This window comes from Aquarana catesbeiana, linkage group LG03 (assembly GCF_042186555.1).
Source record: "Aquarana catesbeiana isolate 2022-GZ linkage group LG03, ASM4218655v1, whole genome shotgun sequence".
NCBI classification, from domain to species: Eukaryota; Metazoa; Chordata; class Amphibia; order Anura; family Ranidae; genus Aquarana; species Aquarana catesbeiana.
In genome coordinates this window covers 387,014,646-387,028,283 of record NC_133326.1, presented here as the reverse complement: position 1 = coordinate 387,028,283, position 13,638 = coordinate 387,014,646, and positions in this window count along the sequence as shown.

Below are 13,638 nucleotides of genomic sequence, written 5' to 3'. Positions count from 1 at the left end.
TGGTCTAAATCCGCATTGATGTTTCTGGATGAGGCACCTGGGTTGAGTGCAGAGCTTCCTTGCCCTATCCCTATAGTGACTTCCTTTAAATACTTAAGCATTTACATATCCCCCAAACTGACTGATTATTATTGTCTAAATATATACCCCTCACTGACTCGTTTCAGAGACAAAATAAATATATGGAACCGACTTAAAATGTCCTTAGCAGGGAAAACAAACCTTATTAAGATAATTCTTAACTTCTATACCTGCTCCACAACACACCGGTGTTTATTCCAATGAAAATATTTTGAGTGGTCTCTTGTTTGCCCAGGTGGAGTTTGTACCGGAGGGCCTGGAAGCTGTTTCAACGGCCCAACAAACAAATGCTCACTTACACACTTCTTCAGAAGGTGTGGAATAAGGTCAAACAATTGCAGCAAGTAATGCGGTATACAGCTTATAGCCCACTTTGGGGGAATAAATCATATGAGGAACTGGCCAAACTCTAACAGGGACCAAGGTGGCGCTCCATGGGAATAACTCACCTCAGGCATGTCTTTCACAATGAGAGACTGCTCTTTTTCGCAGACCTGCAATCTAAGTATGCACTGCCTTCCAGATTGCTATTGTTCTACTTACAACTAAAGCATGAGGTTAAAGCGCAAGGTAGCGCAGTAGAATGGGTACAATCCCCCACCCCTGTTTTCCACATACTGCAAAACGCAAAGGACACAAAGGGTATAATATCCCAATGCTATCTTATGCTCCTATCTGCACTATTGGAGGGATACCCCATGAAAGCAGTGACCTAGTGAGAGGCAGACTTAGGCCCTATTACAGGAGAGCTGTGGGAAGAGGTCCTTCAGGCTGTTAACACTTGTTCGCTGAATGTATCACAAAAAGTATCCCAATTGTATATCCTGTTGAGAGCACACTATACCCCAGAAAAACTCTATAAAATAGGCAAATTACCTGACTCGTTGTGTGGCAAGTGTAAAATAGTGCCAGGTGACCTGATACATCTCCTCTGGTATTGCCCCAAACTCCATAGATATTAGACAGGGGTCCTGGCTGCACTTAACCAGGTATTCCAAACAAATGTCCCTCCTGATCCACTATGTTGCCTTCTAGGTGTACTGGAGGGGGCAATCGCAGAGGAAATGACAAGGATGGCCTTTGCCAGAGCCTTATTTCAAGCTAGGAAAATAATACTTATGAGCTGGAAATCTGCCATCCCACCGTTGGTTAAATCCTGGATTCAGTACATAGGTAATACTCTTATCATAGAAAAATACATATATTAACATAGGGGGAATCCTGGAAAATTTGACAGATTATGGGCAGCATGGCTTGATACACCAGGTATTAGTCCCAGAGAAATGGTGCAGATGAAGCTGCTCAGATGCCCATAGACATAATAGATGCCCGGGGAAATGCTTGCTTGAGAAATATGTAACATTGTAGGGAAAAAGTGGGGATGTTATGGCTGTGAGTACAATTGCAAGGGTTTGCAGTGTATCACCATATGGAATTAAATACGGTATGTGCCATACAATGACTACTCACAGTTACCTGTTTATTGAAGGGTATGCCTAATGGTTATGTAACTGATTCTTCACTGACAAATTGAAGTGTAATGGGAGATTTGTTTGGATTTGCTTTGTCTTTCTTGTGCAATAAAAACCTTTTGATATAAAAACAAAAAACTAAGACAAGGTGTTGCATCAGACCTAGTCAAGTTTCCGAAAAGATCATATACCACCATATAACTGCCCTGGTAATTACATAACTAAAGTGATAGTGCCAAATCATGAACAAAGTAAAATTAGTAAAATCTGCTTCAAAGTGTAATTGCACTTTCAATGTAGGTACAATTATTTGGTAACCTCAACCCCTCAGTAGATCCAGAGGAAGGCAAAAAACCATATAAAGCCTGGTCCAATATTCACCAAGAGGAAACCTTTTTGATCCCCTAAAACAGTCAGAAGTCCCATGGATCAGCAATGTATAGTATTATTTATGACTTCTAAATATTATGTCAGTTATTTTCTTTACCTTCAGACACACATTAAGATTTTTTACTGGGCTGGCTAGAACTAGCTCTTGAGGAAGTCTATTACACATTTTCATAGTTCTTACTGTGAAGGAGCTTTTCCATAAGTGGAGATTAAATGTATTTTCCTCCCAGCTGCAAAGAGAGCCCCCTTTTTAATGAAAGTCTTGAAATTACCTTAAAGTGAACAACTTTGCACCAAGTTCAATGCATTGACTATTTATGTGTTTATACAAGGTGATCATACTGTATGCCCCCTAATAACCTGTTCTCAAGAAAGAATCAATTAAAGTGTAACTCCACTTTTGTTGAGAAAAAAACATTCCCCTCTGGGTGATCAGTGTACATTGCAAGGAGTATAACCAACCTAGTTGCAGATTCCTACCTTTTGTTATTCTGAAGAAATACATGTGTGTTTTACATAGTTACATAGTAGGTGAGGTTGAAAAAAGACACAAGTCCATCAAGTCCAACCTATGTGTGTGATTATGTCAGTATTACATTGTATATCCCTGTATGTTGCGGTCATTGAGGTGCTTAGCTAATAGTTTTTGAAACGATTGATGCCCACCGCTGAAACCACCGCCTATGGAAGGGAATTCCACATGCTTGCCGCTGTTGCAGTAAAGAACCCTCTACGCAGTTTAAGGTTAAACCTCTATTCATCTAATTTTTTTTGAGTGGCCATGTGTCTTATTAAACTCCCTTCCACAAAAAAGTTTTATCCCTATTGTGGGGTTACCAGTATAGTATTTGTAAATTGAAATCATATCTCCTCTCAAGCGCCTCTTCTCCAGAGAAAATAAGTTCAATGCTTGCAACCTTTCTTCATAACTAATATCCTCCAGACCCTTTATTAGCTTTGTTGCCCTTCTTTGCACTCGCTCCATTTCGAGTACATCCTTCCTGAAGACTGGTGCCCAGAACTGGACAACGCACTCCAGGTGAGGCTGGACCAAAGTCTTGTAGAGTGGGAGAATTATCGCTTTATTCCTGGAGTTAATCCCCTTTTTAATGCATGCCAAGATTCTGTTTACATTGCATGCCATTGCTGAGCCTTTCATCTACTAGGACCCCCAGGTCCTTTTCCATCCTAGATTCCCCCAGAGGTTCACCCCCTAGTGAGTAGATTGCATTCATATTTTTGCCACCCAAATGCATTATTTTACATTTTTCTACATTACATTAAACCTCATTTGCCATGTAGTTGCCCACCCCATTAGTTTGTTCAGATCTTCTTGCAAGGTTTCCACATCCTGCTGAGAAGTTATTGCCCTGCTTAGCTTAGTGTCATCTGCAAATACAGAGATTGAGCTGTTTACCCCATCCTCCAGGTCGTGTATGAACGAATTAAACAGGATTGGTCCCAGCACAGAACCCCACTTACCATCCCTGACCATTCCAAGTATTCCCCATATATCACCACCCTCTGAACTCACCCTTGTAGCCAGTTTTCAATCCATGTACTCACCCTATGGTCCATGCCAACGGACCTTACTTTGTACAGTAAACGTTTATGAGGAACTGTGTCAAATGCTTTTGCAAAATCCAGATGCACCACATCTATGGGCCTTCCTTTATCTAGATGGTAGCTCGCCTATTCATAGAAGGTTAATAGATTGGTTTGGCAAGAACTATTCTTTATGAATAAGAAAAGAAAAAACTGCGCTGAAATCAATAAAATAAATAAAAGAAAAGAAAATAGAGCAGCGGCTATCAGTGGGGTAAACACCAAAAACCAATATACATGGAAAAGCCGCGCTTGAATACTAAATAAATGCACAAATGAATAAATAAAAAATAAAAGAATTAAACTGGTGAGAAAAATTGGTGAGAAAAATTAGTGAGAAAAATTCTTATCAAAACAAAACTAATGAAAGTCCAAAAAAAGGAAAAATCCAAAACAATTCAACTGTCCAATTGATAACAATCAGTGATTGATTGAAGCAATATAATTTTTCAACTGATGAGTGGCATGCTTACCAGATAGCAAGCCAAATCGAGCAGGTGGCTTAAACCCAGCCTAGACCTTTAAGGGGACCAGTCACAGTGGGATATGGCAATATTCACTCGCGTGGAATAGGCATGAAATCCACGAAAAATTAACCCAAAAAATAAAATAACAACATAGCCTAATACTGACATACACAAAAAGAAGAGAAGAGTGACACTCACATAGTGGTGGTGTTGGCTTTTCTTCAATCATCTGGTACCATTCCAGTCAGTAGACTGTCAGTAAAAATTAGGAACAATGGTCTGGCAATTACTTGACTGAGTTCCCTAAGTATTCTCAGGTGCAAGCCATCTGGTCCCGGTGATTTATTAATGTTAAGTTTCCCAAGTCTATTTCTAATTCTGTCCTCGGTTGAGGGTACTTCCTGTGCTGTGTCATGAGAAAAAAACACTGCAGTTTTGGTTACTGTACTGTACTGTTCAGAACTGCTGAATAATAAAGAAAGATTTTTAACACAATCTGTACTTTTCAAAGGGTGTAGAGAGGGGAAGACTGCAGATATACAGTATCTCACAAAAGTGAGTACACCCCTCACATTTTTGTAAATATTTTATTATATCTTTTCATGTGACAATACTGAAAAAATTACACTTTGCTACAATGTAAAGTAGTGAGTGTACAGCTTGTATAACAGTATAAATTTGCTGTCCCCTCAAAATAACTCAACACACAGCCATTAATGTCTAAACCACTGGCAACAAAAGTGAGTACACCCCTAAGTGAAAATGTCCAAATTGGGTCCAAACTGTCAATATTTAGTGTCGCCACAAGTAAGTCCCTATGCGTGACGTCACACCACACATGACTTCATCAGGGGATGGTCACGTGTGGTGTGACGTCACGCGTAGGGACGGGACAGGCTGCATTTCACTGCTAGAGGCTTACGAGCTCGCTGCTCGTCGGATTGTATTGCTATTGATTCGTTTTTAATGTGAGTACCTGATTTTTCTCTAATAAAAACTAATATTTTAAAAAACAGAATTACACTATAGGGATCCTACCTGCTTTATTATTTTATATACCTCCTTGCACTACATCTGAGGGATTTCATCCCGGATCTAGGATGATGAGGGATGCGCAGGAGCCCCTAGGTGGACACCCCCAAAAGCTTTCTTTGGTCATATGCTTTTGCCCTATTACCCTAAGGCAAGGGGCCATTACCCACTTATGTGTATGAACACGAAGATGCACCTGATGTCACTCACTTTGAGCACCTTATCTGCAACGATTGCATGTTAGGACGTTGCTGTCACGTATTTCATTCATATAAGGACATTGTTTGTGAAGCATTTTTTATAGGTGTATTTTTTTCCTATATTTCTTGGACACTTAGGTTGTATCCATTTTGACGGATTTGTTGCACTTTTGTCACTTTATGTGAAGCATGGTGTGCTGATTTTTATATCTGATTGATTTGTATACACCATTGCACATTGTCACTTTTCGATTTGTCTTTTTGCACACAATTTGTACTTGCTTTTTTATATTTATTCACTTGCACATACTAATGAACGTTATATATAGACTATGAGTTAATTATATGTTACGGTGGTAATTTGTAAATATGTGTGTTCTTATGAATATGGGCTCGCGCTTATGATATATGATTATTATTTTTGGTTAGTACCACGTACCACTGTATTTTTTAATCAATTTATGGTGATGTAATTTTGATTTCAAGTTTCCCACTTAGTTTCTTCCTGTATGCTTTTAGTCCTAATTAGGATCAGCGCAGCACCACCCTTTTACATTTATTTATCCCCAAGGTCAGGTGTGTACCGATTTGGTGTTAGCAGCTTTTCCACTCTTAGCCGTTTCCATATCAGATAGCGCGGGAATAATCTCATTATTACTGTACAAGTAAAACTTACGTAGGAGGGTTTGTTTCATCTCTGTGTATCATCTGAGGCTGTTCACTTCACTGGGTATAGGAAAGGGTTTGCAGCTATTTTAAATGTGTGTGTGTGTGTGTTTTAGTAGTAGTAATACTTACTCCAGTTGTCAAAAGAATCCTGTGCACAAATGGAATCTTCTTCTCTCAAAAGAACATCCTGCAAGAGATATAGTCGTAAACATTGTTACTACTTGATTATGAGAGATCCTGAAGCCTAACCATATTTTACTAAGACAAGAAACAATTGTATTTAATACAAATTGATTTGCTGAAATAGAAATATTAATATCTATTATCCAAAATTTTTACACCTATTTTGCACAGACCCATAAAAATTAACTAAATTAATACACGCCAACAATTTTACAGTACATAGAAAATCACTGCAGCTGCCTTCAATAATTGGCAGTCTACCAAACTTAAAAAAGGAAAGTGCAACCCACTGCTCCTCTAATTTTCAAGCAGTCCACTTTTGTTGCACAGCTTGGCTTGTTAAAGGAAGATGAAAATAACAGCAGGATCAGCAGGTAAAAAATTAAGTTACATGGAGTATTTAGAAAAACAGTCTGCTTTGTTATTGCTAGTGACAGACTGCATCATATACAGTGCCTTGAAAAAGTATTCATACCCCTTGAAATTCTCCACATTTTGTCATGTTACAACCAGAAACTTAAATGTATTTTATTTGATAGACCAATACAAAGTTGCACATAATTGTGAAGTGGAAGGAAATGATAAATGGTTTTCCAATTTTTTTCCAAATAAATATCTAAAAATGTGGGATGCATTTGTATTCAGCCCCCTTGAGTCAATACTTTGTAGAACCACCTTTCACTGTAATTACAGCCGCAAATCTTTTTGGGGATGTCTTTACCAGCTTTGCACATCTAGAGTGAAATTGTTGCCCATTCTTATTTGCGAAATAGTTCAAGCTCAGTCGTCAGATTGGATGGAGAGCATCTTTGAACAGCAATTTTCAAGTCTTGCCACAGATTCTCAATTGGATTTAGGTCTGTCCTGCTAGAAGTTGACACTAATGCCGCGTACACACGATCGGACTTTCTGGCATACTTGGTCCGGCACACTTTCTGACGGACTTTGTCCGCCAGGTGCGCCGGACTTTAAATTGGACGGACTTGCCCACACACGACCAGACTTTCCGGCGGGCTAAGTTCGCCCGTCTTTCCGACGGACTTTCGCCGGAGTTACGGCGGACTTTCAGATTGAACGGACTTGCCCACACATGGACAAGTCCGTTCATTTTGAACGTGACTCAGGTGAGACGGGACTAGAAAAGGAAGTCAATCTTGCCACTTTTATCGGCGAGATTGACACCTTGCGAGCCCCGTCACGGGTCCTACCAGGCCCTTAGGTCTAGTATGGATTTTAAAGGGAAGCCCCTACGCCAAAAAAACAGCGTGGGGTCCCCCCTAAAATCCATACCAGACCCCGATCCAAGCACGCAGCCCGGCCGGTCAGGAAAGGGGGTGGGGACGAGCGAGCGCCCCCCCCTCCTGAACCGTACCAGGCCGCATGCCCTCAACATGGGGGAGTGCCTTGGGGGAGGGGGCGCCCTGCGGGGCCCCCCCCACCCCAAAGCACCTTGTCCCCATGTTGATGAGGACAAGGGCCTCTTCCCGACAACCCTGGCCGTTGGTTGTCGGGGTCTGCGGGCAGGGGGCTTATCGGAATCCAGGAGCCCCCTATAATAAGAGGGCCCCCAGATCCCGGCCCCCCACCCTATGTGAATGAGTATGGGGTACCCCTACCCATTCACCTAGGGAAAAAGTGTCAATAATAAACAGCTCCGGGGGGGTCTTCCTCCGGCTTCGGGGGTCTTCTTCCGGCTTCGGGGGTCCCTCCGGTTCCTCTTCTCCCGGTGTTCCAGTTCTTCAGCCGGCTCCTCCGCTGTCTTCAGGCTGCTCTCTTGCCAGCGGAGGTCCGGACTTCTGGGCTTCTTGGCTTCTTGTCTTCTTCCCTCTTCTCTTCTCCAGATGTTGACACGACGCTCTCTCCGGCTGGACTGCTCTCTGAGGGCTCCGTTGTGACTTATATAGGCGGAGACCCCACCCCCTTATGATGTCACAGTCCCTGGGCATGCTGGGACTGTGACGTGTTTAGGGGGGGTGGTCAACATCACCGCCCCTTTAAATTATTTTAAAAATCTTTTTTTAAAAATCTGTGTAGTGTGTTTTATTATTGACACTTTTTCCCTAGGTGAATGGGTAGGGGTACCATGTACCCCATACTCATTCACATAGAGTGGGGGGCCGGGATCTGGGAGCCCTCTTATTATAGGGGGCTCCCGGATTCCGATAAGCCCCCCGCACGCAGACTCCGACAACCAATGGCCAGGGTTGTCAGGAAGAGGCCCTTGTCCTCATCAACATGGGGACAAGGTGCTTTGGGGTGGGGGGGCCCCGCAGGCACTCCCCCATGTTGAGGGCATGCGGCCTGTTACAGTTCGGGGGGGGCGCTCGCTTGTCCCCACCCCCTTTCTTGACCGGCCGGGCTGCGTGCTCGGATCGGGGTCTGGTATGGATTTTAGGGGGGGCCCCACGCCGTTTTTTCGGCGTAGGGGCTTCCCTTTATAATCCATACCAGACCTAAGGGCCTGGTATGCCCCGCGCTCGCCGCAATAGGAATTTTTTTTTTCCTATTGCAACGAGCGCGAAATGCAATACCCTGCCCTCGCGTCGTATCTGGTCCGTTGGACCAGCATACACACGAGCGGGCTTTCCGTCGGACCAGCACACAGACGAGCGGACTTTCCGCCAGAAACTGAGTCCGACGGAAAGGTTTAAAACTTGTTTCAAATCTAGGCTTTTGGGAAAATGTCCGCCGGAGCCTACACACGGTCGGATTGTTCGGCGGACTCTGGTCCGCCGGACCAAGTATGCCAGAAAGTCCGACCGTGTGTACGCGGCATAACAGGTTTTCTTCTAAGATTACCCTGTATTTGGCTCCATCCATCTTCTCATCAACTCTGACCAGGTTCCCTGTCCCTGCTGAAGAAAAGCATCCCCACAACATGATGCTGCCACCACCATGTTTCACAGTGGGGATGGTGTGCAGGGTGATGTGCAGTGTTAGTTTTCCGCCACACATAGCATTTTGCTTTTAGGCCAAAAAGTTTAATTTTGGTCTCATCTGACCAGAGCACCCTCTTCCACGTTTGCTGTGTCCCCTACATGGATTCTCACAAACCGCAAACGGGACTTCTTATGGCTTTCTTTCAACAATGTCTTTCTTTTTGCTACTCTTCCATAAAGGCCAGATTTGTGGAGTACACAGCTAATAGTTGTCCTGTGGACAGATTCTCCCACCTGAGCTGTGGATATCTGCAGCTCCTCCAGAACTACCATGGGCCTCTTGGCTTCTTCTCTGATTAATGCTCTCCTTGCCCAGCCTGTATGTTTAGGTGGACGGCTATGTCTCGGTAGGTTTGCAGTTGTGCCATACTCCTTTCCATTTTCAGATGATAAATTAGACAGTGCTCCGTGAGATGTTCAAAGCTTGGGATATTTTTTATAACCTAACCCTGCTTTGAACTTCTCCACATCTATCACTGAACTGTCTGGTGTGTTCCTTGGCCTTCATGATGTTTGTTCAATAATGTTCTATAACAAACCTCTGAGGGCTTCACAGAACAGCTGTATTTATACTGAGATTAAATTACACACAGGTGGACCCTATTTACCAATTAGGTGACTTCTGAAGGCAATTGGTTCCACTAGATCCATTAGATTTTAGTTAGGAGTATCAGAGTAAAGGGGGCTGAATACAAATGCATGGCACACTTTTCAGATATTTATTATTTATTTATTTATTATTTTCCTTCGACTTCACAATTATGTGCCACTTTGTGTTGGTCTATCACATAAAATCCCAATAAAATACATTTACGTTTTTGGTTATAACATGACGAAATGTGGAAAATTTCAACGGGTATAAATACTTTTTCAAGGCACTGTATGTCATTTTTTATTTTGTCTTTAGTACCACTTTATGCCACTTCATATATTCCTAATTTACAGCTAGATACTAATATCTACCAAACTAAAAGAATGAACACCATTTCGGGTACTGTCAATTCTGGTCTTCCAGCTTGCAAACCACAGGGGCCGGCAGAGTACATGCACTGCAGACATGGCTTAATGTTCCTCCTGTCCCCTATTCACCCCAGGCTGTTTCTGTACTTCACCACTCCTTCTCGATTGATCACGAGTATTGGGTATTGTAGAGTCGCCATATAAACACCATATCACATTGCTGCTGTGTAGTGATGTGGGAGAGACCTCCATATTCTTGAGTGAACTTTGATTACATGGATTTATGCTTCTTAATAAAGTGAACTATATTATTTTATTCAATTCAACTCCATTTTGGGTGGTTTATACTGTGTGCACATTGCCCGGTGGTCACCCTTTTTAATGAATGGACACAAACCTTTTTTTTTAACAGAATACACACTTATCCAGACTTATTTTTGGGTATGCCAGAACAATTAATCAATACAGCCATACATCATTGTGTGCTGCTCTTTTTGTGTTTTGTTTATTTATAACCACCAACAGGGTTCGGTTGTTAGTGACAGCTGCATGAGGGAATGAAATTCTGTTACCGTGGCTGGAGTGGATAGCTTCCTGACACACAGACTGGAGTTTTTTTTTGTTTTTGTTTTTTTTTTAACAATTTTTATTACATTTTAAAATATTACAAAGTTTAACATTTTTAGAATCAGTGAAGACTTTTTGACACTGGGCAATTTGCTTCACAATTCCCTCATAGTATTGAGATTTCCACAGATTCAAGTGTAGCACCCTCCTAGATAGGTGCTAGGATTAGTTAGATTTAGTGCTGGCTCACTGTGTTCAGTGTTCTCAGCTGCTGCCATTCTGACAGCTTCCTCTGCTTTCCAGAGAGCTGTGAGAATTCTCTGGAACATAGGTGTGGAGCTATGCAGATGGCAGTATGAATATGTATACAATGCCAGGGAACAGGGCCCTAAAGGCTGCTGGGAGTCTGTATATATTCTGTGGGACACTAAGCTCTGAGTCTTTTCCTGGAGTTTCTGACACCATCCGCCAGCGCTTGGATCTATAAAAAAACACCAAAGCTGCAGTATCCAAAATGCAGTACAGTGTAAGCACTTAGTACATATAATAATCAACTCTATACAGCGCTATACGTCAATGTATACAAATCTTTGTGCATTTGGCTCATATATATATCTATATCTATATATCTATAGCTATATCTAGATCTAGATCTAGATCTAGATCTAGATCTAGATCTAGATATATATATATATCTATATCTATATATATATATCTATATATCTATATCTAGATATAGATATATAGATATCTATATCTAGATATAGATATATATATATAGATATCTATATCTAGATATAGATATATATATATTTATATATATATATATATATATATATATATATATATATATATATATAGATAGATAGATAGATAGATAGATAGATAGATAGATAGATAGATAGATAGATAGATAGATAGATAGATAGATAGATATAGATATATATAGATAGATATATATATATATATATATATATATATATATATATATATATATATAGATATATAGATAGATAGATATATAGATAGATAGATAGATAGATAGATAGATAGATAGATAGATAGATAGATAGATAGATAGATAGATAGATAGATAGATAGATAAATATATCTATATATCTATATATATATATATATATATATATATATATATATATATATATATATATATATATATATATAGAGAGAGAGAGATATATCTATCTCTCTGTATATCTATATATATATATATATATATATATATATATATATATATATATATATATAGAGATATATCTATCTATCTGTATATCTATATATAGATATAGATATAATATATATATAGATATATAGTGGGGACAGAAAGTGTTCAGACCCCCTTAAATTTTTCACTCTTTGTTATATTGCAGCCATTTGCTAAAATCATTTACCTTTTTTACATGTACTGTGTCCATTTTTTTCCTCATTAATGTACACACAGCACGCCACATTGACAGAAAAACAGAATTGTTGACATTTTTGCAGATTTATTAAAAAATAAAACTGAAATATCACATGGTCCTTTTGCTCAGTATTTAGTAGAAGCACCCCTTTGATCTAATAAAGCCATGAGTCTTTTTGGGAACGATGCAACAAGTTTTTCACACCTGGATTTGTGGATCCTCTGCCATTCCTCCTTGCAGATCCTCTCCAGTTGGTTGTAAACGTTTGTGGACAGCCATTTTTAGTCTCTCCAGAGATGCTCAATTGGGTTTAAGTCAGGGATCTGGCTCGGCCATTCAAGAACAGTCACGGAGTTGTTGTGAAGCCACTCGTTCGTTATTTTAGCTGTGTGCTTAGGATCATTGTCTTGTTGGAAGGTAAACCTTCGGCCCAGTCTGAGGTCCTGAACACTCTGGAGAAGGTTTTCGTCCAGGATATCCCTTTACTTTGCCGCATTCATCTTTCCCTCGATTGCAACCAGCCGTCCTGTCCCTGCAGCTGAAAAACACCCCACAGCATGATGCTGCCACCACCATGCTTCACTGTTGGGACTGTTGGGACTGTATTGGACAGGTGATGAGCAGTGCCTGGTTTTCTCCACACATACCGCTTAGAATTAAGGGCAAAAAGTTCTATCTTGTTCTCATCAGACCAGAGAATCTTATTTCTCACCATCTTCGAGTCCTTCAGGTGTTTTTTTAGCAAACTCCATGCGGGCTTTCATGTGTCTTGCACTGAGGAGAGGCTTCCGTCAGGCCACTCTGCCATTATGCCCCAACTGGTGGAGGGCTGCAGTGATGGTTGACTTTCTACAACTTTCTCTCATCGCCCGACTGCATCTGGAGCTCAGCCACAGTGATCTTTGGGTTCTTCTTTACCTCTCTCACCAAGGCTCTTCTCCCCCGATAGCTCAGTTTGGCTGGATGGCCAGCTCTAGGAAGGGTTCTGGTCATCCTAAATGTCTTCCATTTAAGGATTATGGAGGCCACTGTGCAATTAGCAACCTAAAGTGCAGCAGAAATTTTTTTGTAACCTTGGCCAGATCTGAGCCTTGCCACAATTCTGTCTCTGAGCTCTTCAGTTAGTTCCTTTGACCTCATGATTCTCATTTGCTCTGACATGCACTGTGAGCTGTAAGGTCTTATATAGACAGGTGTGTGGCTTTCCTAAGCACGTCCAATCAGTATAATCAAACACAGCTGGACTCAAATGAAGGTGTAGAACCATCTCAAGGATGATCAGAAGAAATGGACAGCACCTGAGTTAAATATATGAGTGTCACAGCAAAGGGTCTGAATACTTAGGACCATGTGATATTTCAGTTTTTCTTTTTTAATAAATCTGCAAAAATGTCAACAATTCTGTAAAAAATGTAAGGGGGTCTGAATACTTTCCGAACCCACTGTATATATATATATATATATATATATACGCTGCCACTAACTGAAAAACCTGCCTGCTTAATCTAACTCAAGCTATCTCTCTGTCCACTACACACTTCTATTTACCCAGCCTTATATGGTGTGGGGCGTGGACTTAGCCCCCCTGAGCCCCTGAGGGAGCGCTGTGATTGGCCAAAGCATGCAGGTCAGGTGCATGCTTTGGCCAATCA